We start from the raw sequence: 9,990 nt of genomic DNA, 5'->3' as shown, positions 1-9,990 counted from the left end.
TGTTGTTATTTCTAAGAGTACAAGTCATCTAGTTGCGTCAGTTCGAACAAGTAAAAAAACTGTTACTGGAAAAATTATAAAGTTGTTACACAGTAAGTTCAATGATACATAAATTGGCAGTACTTGTAATGTAGATGCATTGATGCATGATTAGCATGTCGAGGTTACTGTCAGTGCATCTAATATGCTATCTTTAGTTCAAGTTAAAAAAACTTAAACTTGTGCATCAGTCCAGGTAGATAGTGACAAGAGAGTGCCACAGTTACATAGTAAGTTCAATGATACATAAACTAGGAGTACTTCTAGTGTAGTTGCATAAGTTATAGAAGAACATAAGAGAAGTCATGCATGAGTTTAATGTCCAGTTTACAAAACAGTGCTAAAAAAACAGTACATCAGTACATCCGTGTTTGAACATGAACGTTCATCAGTTCGACTGAAAACGAAACCAGATTAATCCCAAAAACTTTTGAATGTTGTTTGCAGAAGCATGAAAGGCGGCGCACGCAGCAAGCATTTCATGAGCGAAACAGATATGGGGCACCACCTGGTTGGGTAACAACAGAAATACCGCCTGGATATTTCAACAGTATAGGCGGATTTGAAGATACACCGCAATCATCAGAAGCACGGACAGGTCCTTCTATACAGCAAACAGCAATGTCTGGGAATGCAAGCTTTGCCATTGCTAGGTTGCAACAAGGCCAACAATATCACCAACAACAATTGTTTTCCTTCCCCAGCGCATGCAAAAAGCCAAGGACAGGAAGCCGTGGATGGGTTGCAAGAAGGCTTCCACCAGTCGTTCCGTCAACATCAATCATCCGTGCTGCAAAAGCAGTTGCGACGGGAAGACCAGGTCAAAAAGACAGAATTTTTGACCACTCTAGCAGGTTCAAAAGTACAAGATATGAGCCATATAGACAGGAGCAACATCACAATGAATCTGAGGAGAGACGGCCATACAACGAGAGACGGAGATCTTCGTCATCGTTGCTCCCTCCAAGAGATGCATTGCTGCATGTGCCAAGGGTGACACCACCGGCACCCATAAACCAGGGAGAACAACAAACACCAGAGGCAGCGCAGAGCTACACACATGTAAGTATCCATATAGAAAAAATATACAAAGCACAATCCATACCATGGTGCTGTGACCACCACGAGGGAAACCAAATAATTGCTGTATACCGTCGCTAGTGATGCGAAGCTTCTTATTAGCCTCACCCATGTCAAGAGTCATTGTATCACAATCTATCCTCAGGTACAAAACTCCCATCAGAGGGCGGGAAATGTTAGACTTCACCCTCCACTTGAAGATAGAACCAAAACCAGATGCATGAACCCTAGCCACATGCCGACTCTCGAGCAATTTAGCACAATCTTCAACCTCTCTCAACGAACATCGCATAGTTAAGTTCAATTTCCGTTGGTCACATTCATCCAAGGCAACTTTTCCGGCATTGCCTCCCACCAGCTTGACCGGACTCATAACGCTAACAGGCTGTAAATGAAAACAAAAAAGCCACACCTTAAAAAAATGAATATAGAAAACAAAACAAGCATACGAATGCAAGTAAAAAGAAAAAGAAAAGATTGCACAAGTTCAAGTATTAAAACAACATCAGTACCACCCCACAATTGATGCAAACAAATGATCAGCCTAACCTGGCCGCAATACCAGCCGAAACACAATTAAATCATTGCAAGTACAACTAGTAAGTCACATGCAGTACAAAACACATACCACTACAAACAATGAATATAGAAAACAAAACAAGCATATGAATGTAATTTAAAAAAAAAGATTGCACAAGTTAAACTATTAAAACAACATCAGTACCACAATCAAATAGATGCAAAACAATGACCAGCCTCACCTGGCCAGCATACCAGCCCAAACACAATTAAATCATTGCAAGTACAACTAACAAGGCACATGCAGTACAAAACACATACCACTACAAATTCATTTTCTAAATCAACTTCAACATCATCTTCTTCAGATGCAGCATCTTCAGCTTCGACACCAGCACGCTTCTTCATACCTTTGTGCACCTTTGCAGGATGAACTTTACGGTTCTTATTTTCTTTCAAGAAAGACCGCTCTTGAAGAGGAGACGAAGAAGGCTTCTTATTTGTCAAACCTCGTGGACTCCGACGAACAGAGGAGCCACCAAGTTTGCTTGGACCAATTTTCACAGCAACACTATCCGCATCAGTTTTGCTATTACCGGGTAGGGAACTAGCTTTCACACGTGGGCTACGCCTCTGTGTGCCATCAGGATTTCGATGTGACATCTTCCTCTTCAAAACAGCTTTCTTCTCCTTAACTCCATCACGACCAAACACTTGTGTCAACTGAGTTTGCATCAAGTTTGTCTTCACAAGCATGTCACTTCCATGAGATCCGGCATGAACAGTTGAAAAACCCGCGTCACCACCTTCATCGCCTACACCTTTAGGAGCTTCAGCAACATCAACATCACTTTCTGGCACACAGGCAGCCTTTTGACGCTGTTCCAATTCCTTTCTCTTATGGAATTCATACTTCTTCTTTCTTATCCTTTCATCCTCGAGCTGTAACTGCATAGGAACATCCTCATCTTGGGTAACAGGCTCAGTGCCATCAACACTTTGAGACTGAGTAACAGCCAACTGCAAGCTGCCATCACCATCATCAACGTTAAGTGAATACATTCCATCATTAATATCTTTAACAACATCAGAAATGTCCTCTGGAACACCATGGCTGTCATTAACTGCATAAACCAATAACATAACCACGCACATAAAACATTAAAACACAATTAACATTGCAGACACATAGATAAATAAAGCGCATAGCATCAGACACAAACAAAAAGGAACAACTGATGTAACTAAGCATATATATGAATTAATGGCTGATAAAAAAAGAGCAAATATAAGGGAAACACCAGCAACATTCGCAAGTTCTTCTAGAGGATTTGGTGTCTCAAAAATAACATTCACAAGATCTTGAAAGCGTTCAGATTTGTCAGAATCAGGAGGCACCGGCACTCCAACATCTACAACAACATCATAATTAGCAAAAAAGTACAAGAACAATCAATCAGCTCAACTATGTGAACACTATAAGTTCACCTAATAAAACAAATATGAACCCACCACTTGCAGAACAAACTTCAGAAAACACAACTCTTTCAACACCATAATAGTTCTTCACTGACTACTACAACCTATTCAAATGCCAGGACAACAGTTCAAAATACACATGGTGATAAGTACTACAACCTGTCTGCAGGTTGCATCAACTGCCAAAACCATACACGCCATACAATCCATGACAAAATTAACAAAAATCAAAATATATACAACTTATAAAGTCGATACGGTAACAACTCTACAACCTAAAAACCAGATCTATTAAAACATCATCTAAAATACAGGGAAAATCACCTGCATTCAATTTGTCCGGACTGGATGATGTACCCATTGTACAGTCCTAAAATCTGCCGAACCAGATCTGCAAGACACATGAAAAAAAATAGGGATTTGAACTATTTCAGAAACGAAGCACGCCATACAAAAGCAAAACTCTTACCAGCAAACACAAAATCGGCCACGCAATCCAGTATCACTGCCGCCAAACGCTCGTTCAATAGCAAAGGAACCCTAGCGAGTGCAGCCTGGGACAGCAAAGAGAGCAAGAGATTAGAAATAGAGAGAAAATCTGAACATAAGAGGAGGCAGGCAAAGTCAATGGCAGAGCAAAAGGAACAAAACAGAGCACACGGACCTCCACCCCTAGGGTTGAGCCCTCCAGCCGACGCTCCCGCGGCGAAACAAGAGTAGCAACTCCCCCTCCGAGAAGAGAAGAAGAGGGGAACGAAGGCGGAATCGATTTGGGGACGGGAGAGGAGGGGAACGGGGAAGATCGGAGGTTAAAAGGTGAGTGGGAGGGTTAAAAGATGACTGGGAGAAAACGGACGGCTAAAGCCCACAACCGTGACGAAGCCCACTATCTCTGGCCAGTTACAAAATATAATACCAAAAATCAAATACAATAAAAAAATAATATAGATTGAGAAAACAAATGGCTAAAGTACAAATAATAACTCACAACAGTACAAAAAAATTATCAAAAAAGTACAAATAAAAAAATAATTCATAACGGTGCTGGTTTTTCCCCTAAAAAATAAAGATAAGATAATGGGGCAAGTCATGTTACGGACTCACCTCCGCATGCGACACCGCGGCACGCCGCGTCGTCGCCTGCTACGGCTCGTTCCTGGCTCGGCCTCGCCGAGATGGGGGAGGGGGGGTCCCGACCCCACCTCCCCCCACCCCCCCGGCTCGGCCTCGCGCTAACGTGGCAGTGCGCTCGTTTGACAGGCGCAGTGCGGTTGTTCTGTTTCCCCCACGCACCCACAGCCATAAGAAAGATAAAGGGGCAAGTCATGTTACGGACTCGCCTCCGCATGCGACGCCGCGGCACATCGCGTCGTCGCGTGCTACGGCTCGTTCCTGGCTCGGCCTCGCCGGGATGGGGGAGGGGGGTCCCGACCCCCTCCCCCCGGCTCGGCCTCGCGCTAACGCGGCAGTGCGCTCGTTTGATAGGCGCAGTACGGTTATTCTGTCCCCCCCCCACCCCACGCACCCACACCCCTAAGATAGATAATGGGGCAAAGTCCATACAAGGAAGATGTGTCAGTACAACTATGCCCCTCGATACGGTTCGGTGCGTGGCAAGTCAGGTTTCCCCCACGCACCCACACCCCTAAGATACATAATGGGGCAAGTCATGTTACGGACTCGCCTCCGCATGCGACGCAGCGGCACGCCGCGTCGTCACCTGCTACGGCTCGTTCCTGGCTCGGACTCGCCGGGATGGGGCAGGGGGGGTCCCGACCCCCCCTTCCCCCCTGGCTCGGCCTCACGCTAACGCAGTAGTGCGCTTGTTTGACAGGCGCAATGCGGTTATTCTGTTTCCCCTCCCCCCACCCCACGCACCCACACCCCTAAGATAAATAATGGGGCAAAGTACATACAAGGAAGATGTGTCAGTACAACTATGCCCCTCGGTACGGTTCGGTGCGTGGCAAGTCAGGTTTCCCCCACGCACCCACACCCCTAAGATAGATAATGGGGAAGGTCATGTTACGGACTCGCCTCCGCATGCGACGCCGCGGCACGCCGCGTCTCGCCTGCTACGGCTCGTTCCTGGCTCGGCCTCGCCGGGATGGGGGAGGGGGGGTCCCGACCCCCCTCCCCCTCGGCTCGGCCTCGCGCTAACGCGGCAGTGCGCTCGTTTGATAGGCGCAGTGCGGTTATTCTGTTCCCCCCCCACCCCACGCACCCACACCCCTCAGATAGATAATGGGGCAAAGTCCATACAAGGAAGATGTGTCAATACAACTATGCCCCTCGGTATGGTTTGGTGCGTGGCAAGTCAGGTTTCCCCCACGCACCAACACACCTAAGATAGATAATGGGGCAAGTCATGTTATGGACTCGCCTCTGCATGCGACGCCGTGGCACGCCGCGTCGTCGCCTGCTACGGCTCGTTCCTGGCTCGACCTCACCGGGATGGGGGAGGGGGGTCCCGACCCCCCTCCCCTCCCGGCTCGGCCTCGCGCTAACGCGGCAGTGCGCTCGTTTGACAGGCGCAGTGCGGTTATTCTGTCCCCCCCCACCCCACGCACCCACACCCCTAAGATAGATAATGGGGCAAAGTCCATACAAGGAAGATGTGTCAGTACAACTATGCCCCTCGATACGGTTCGGTGCGTGGCAAGTCAGGTTTCACACACGCACCCACACCACTAAGATAGATAATGGGGCAAAGTCCATACAAGGAAGATGTGTCAGTACAACTATGCCCCTCGGTATGGTTCGGTGCATGGCAAGTCAGGTTTCACCCACGCACCCACACCACTCAGATAGATAGTGGGGCAAAGTCCATACAAGGAAGATGTGTCAGTACAACTATGCCCCTCGGTACGGCTCGGTGCGGGGCAAGTCATGCTTCCCCCACGCACCCACACCCCTAACATAGAAAACACGATTATTCTGTTTCCCCCCAACACACGCACCCACACCCCTAAGATAGATAATGGGGCAAGTCATGTTACGGACTCGCCTCCGCATGCGACGCCGCGGCACGCCGCGTCGTCGCCTGCTGCGGCTCGTTCCTGGCTCGGCCTCGCCGAGATGGGGGAGGGGGGTCCCGACCCTCCCTCCCCCACCCCCACCCCCCCGGCTCGGCCTCGCGCTAACGCGGCAGTGAACATGATGTACTTAATTGAAAAAAATATACATGATTTGTATAACAAACTAAAATGGAAAAATCTGAACCAAAACAATAACACAAAACTAACTAGACATGTGAACTGACTAAACTGAAAAATATACATAACAAGACACCTATAGTAAAAACATATAGTCATAAACAGATCAGGGATTATACAAAAAATGGTTAAAATACTGTTAAGTAATGAACAAATACACACAGAAATCCATACTGTTAAAATCTAACAAAACCAAATTAAAAAAATATAGACAAGCTATTCATAAGACAAAACTGCAGATCCAGTCCATGGGTTTCAAACAGAAACCAACAAAAAGAAGAAAACAAAACGAATAGAAACACGTACCCATGATTCCTTCAAGTCACCATCCGTCAGGCGACAAACAAAGGGTGTACGAAACCCATGGTTGGCGTACAGCAAACAAGAAAGTTGCCCACGGCGCTGAGTCTGAGCGAGCTCCAAACCAGACTCGTACACACAGCTGTCAGCTATGCGCGCCATCTTTACCAGGCATCCGCATGAACAATCCTCCATCGAACACACAGGAACAGAGAAAAAGGCAACGAAGAGAAGAGAGAGGAACCTAGATCTGGTTCTGGAAGAAGGAAGAAAAGGGAGGGGGAAGACTTGGCCACACACCACACATAGATGGATAGCATTTATAGTCAGGGACACTCGCAGATTATAAAAATAATAAATAGGCAGATGGGCATCCAGCTGGTAGGAAATAGTTATTACACAAGCCATGCAACATTTGACCGCAAATCAGTTCAACTTCAGAAAAACAAGCAGTTCAAAGGTGCACATGTTGAACATATGCAGACAAAACAACACATTCAGAGACAAAAACAAAGTTGAATTCATTTAGTCATTCGAACATCTGCTCCCTCGCAACAAAAATCTTAAAAACATAATATTCACTACTTCAGTCATAACGATCAAAGAAACAACGCCATTTTGCCCTGGTGGATGGATGTGGAGCCGTGGCTGCTCTCGCCCTAGCCCAACTAATGATCTGAATATGGTTCCTTCCCCTGCCCTCTGGGAAAAGAAGCTCCAATTCATTGGAGTTGCAAGTATCCATCACCTGACGCTCAAGCCGTCTGTTGAACTCTGCCTCCAGTTCCTCCTCGGCAGCATGTCGCGCCTTCTGCCTGCGCCTGCGCCTCCTCCTCCTCTGCTCCGCTACTGCATCCCTCACATCTATGGCGTCCCGCTCCTCCTCTGTAACCTCTCCCAGCTCAGGATCCATCTCCCTTTTCTTTGGTTGCAGCTCGTAGAATGAAAGTGACAGAGGGCGCGGGCTTTATAATCAAAGTGCAGAGCCATTGGTGCGGCTCCGATGTCAACACACAGAAACAAAACTTTGACACGTAGCAGTCCAACTACACATACGGCAGCAATTCAAAACAACACTGAAAACACGCAACTTAATTACACAGTTTGACCGGATTACAAGAAATTGCAGCTTACAGTCAGCCGCCATACACAACTTCCGCCAACGACAAAATAACATGGGAATCCGCGATAGAAACAACTGAAGAAAGAAAAATTGACAATGCAAATCTTTTCATACAGTCCTTATATCTCTCCCTACAATACCAATTCGAAAGTAAAACAACAGAAAAAGAAGAACAGATTTCCATGGCGGGCGTGGAAAACAACCAAGAACACCAAAACTTGTAAACATATATTACAGATGAAAATAATCTCAAAAAACATCCAGCTGAGCGCGCGCACGTGCGGAACCCCTTACATGTCTCCCCTAGCAACGAATAGCCCGCAGCATCGCGCCGGAGAACGACCGGAAGCTCGACGTTGCATCCCCTATTTTCGTCCGTCGTGCACGCAGGAAGATTAGTTCTGGTTGAAAAACATGTCAGTCCAACCTGTGAACCACGTCAGTTCAAGTAGGGTAACAGAATAATATTCTGTTACACGTGCAGAATATGCATATATATATAATATTTAATATATATATATACGAGAGAAAAGAGAAAAGGGGCAATGTTATTATCCTTTTCTATACTTGTGCTTCAAAGTAGCACCATGTTTTTCATATAAAGTGTGTCCTAAGTTCTCACTTTCATATACTAGTGGGAATTTAATGTTATATAACTTGGCTCGTATATTCCGATGATGGGCCTCCTCAAAGGCCCGAGGTCTTCATGAGCAAACAAGTTGGATGCACACCCACTTAGTTTTCGTTGAGCTTTCATACACTTATAGCTCTTAGTGCATCCATTGCATGGAAATCCCTACTCCTTGCATTGATATCAATTAATGTGCCTCTCCATAGCATGTTGATTAGCCACATCGATGCAAGACTTTCTACCTTTTTTGACTTCCCCTTATTAATCTCTATCATTGCATTCTATTCCACCTATTGTGCTATATCCATCGCTCATGCTCATGTATTATTGCGTGGGGTTGAAAATGCTGAAGTGCGTTAAAAAGTATGATCCAATTGCTTGGCTTGTCATTGGGGTAGTTCATGATTAATATTTTATGTTAGGAATATAAGAATGTGGGCTATACGATTTTGTAGGGATAGTGTTCTTTTGCATCATTTATTTTGAAATGCATGATTGTTTGTTAGTATGCCCGAGTATTGATGTCTTTATATCAAATTATAGACTGTCTCTTTGAACCACTCATATTCCAATATTCATACCGTAGAAGGGATTACATGATAAACATGTTAGGTACCATTTCACATCAAACATTCTGTTTTTATCATTTACCTACTCGAGGACGAGCAGGAATTAAGCTTGGGGGTGTGGATACAGCCTCTGACGTATCATTTTTATTATTTCACGCAATTATATTATCAATCTTGGATGCTTTATATGCTATTTTATATCATTTTTTGGGACTAACGTATTAACTCAGTGTGCAATGCCAGTTCTTATTTTTTGCTTGTTTTTTACTTTTCAGAAAATCAGTACCAAACAAAGTCCCAAACACGATGAAACTTTACGCTGATTTTTTTTCTGGACCATAAGGGACCCTAGAAGGTTCATGAGCAGGCTAGAAGAGGTATTGGAGAGCCATGAGCTCATAGGGCGCGCCCTAGGGGGGTAGGTGCACCCCCTGAGCTCGTGGGCCCCTAATACGTCTCCAACGTATATATAATTTTTGACTATCCCATGCTATTATATTATCATTATTGGATGTTTTAGAATCATTTTATAGTCATTTTATATCATTTTTGGTACTAACCTATAGACATAGTGCCTAGAGCCAGTTGTTGTTTACTAAATGTGTTTTACATCACAGGAAATCAATATCAAATGGCGTCCAAATGCAACGCAACTCCTGGGAGAATTTTTTTGGGCCAGAAGAAAGCCAATGGGCCAAGGAAGCATCTGAGGGGCTGCTCGAGGGGAGCAGCACCCACCAGGGCGCCAGGAGGCCCACGCGTGCCCTGGGGGGTTGTGCCCACCTCGGCTGCGCCCCGAATCGCCTCTTTGCTCTATAAACACCACATTTTTCCAGAAACCCTAGGGGAGTCGACGAAATATTGATCCAGCCGCCGCAGAGTTCAGAACCACCAGATCCAATCTAGACACCGTCATGGAGGGGTTCACCACTTCCATTGGTGCCTCTTCTATGATGCATGAGAAGTTATTGGTAGGCCTACGAGTCCGTAGTTAGTAGCTAGATGGCTTCCTCTCTCTCTCTCTTGATTATCAAT

This window comes from Triticum aestivum, chromosome 1B (genome assembly GCF_018294505.1).
Source record: "Triticum aestivum cultivar Chinese Spring chromosome 1B, IWGSC CS RefSeq v2.1, whole genome shotgun sequence".
NCBI classification, from domain to species: Eukaryota; Viridiplantae; Streptophyta; class Magnoliopsida; order Poales; family Poaceae; genus Triticum; species Triticum aestivum.
The sequence above is the reverse complement of the archived record's forward strand: the minus strand, read 5'-3'. Positions refer to the sequence as shown.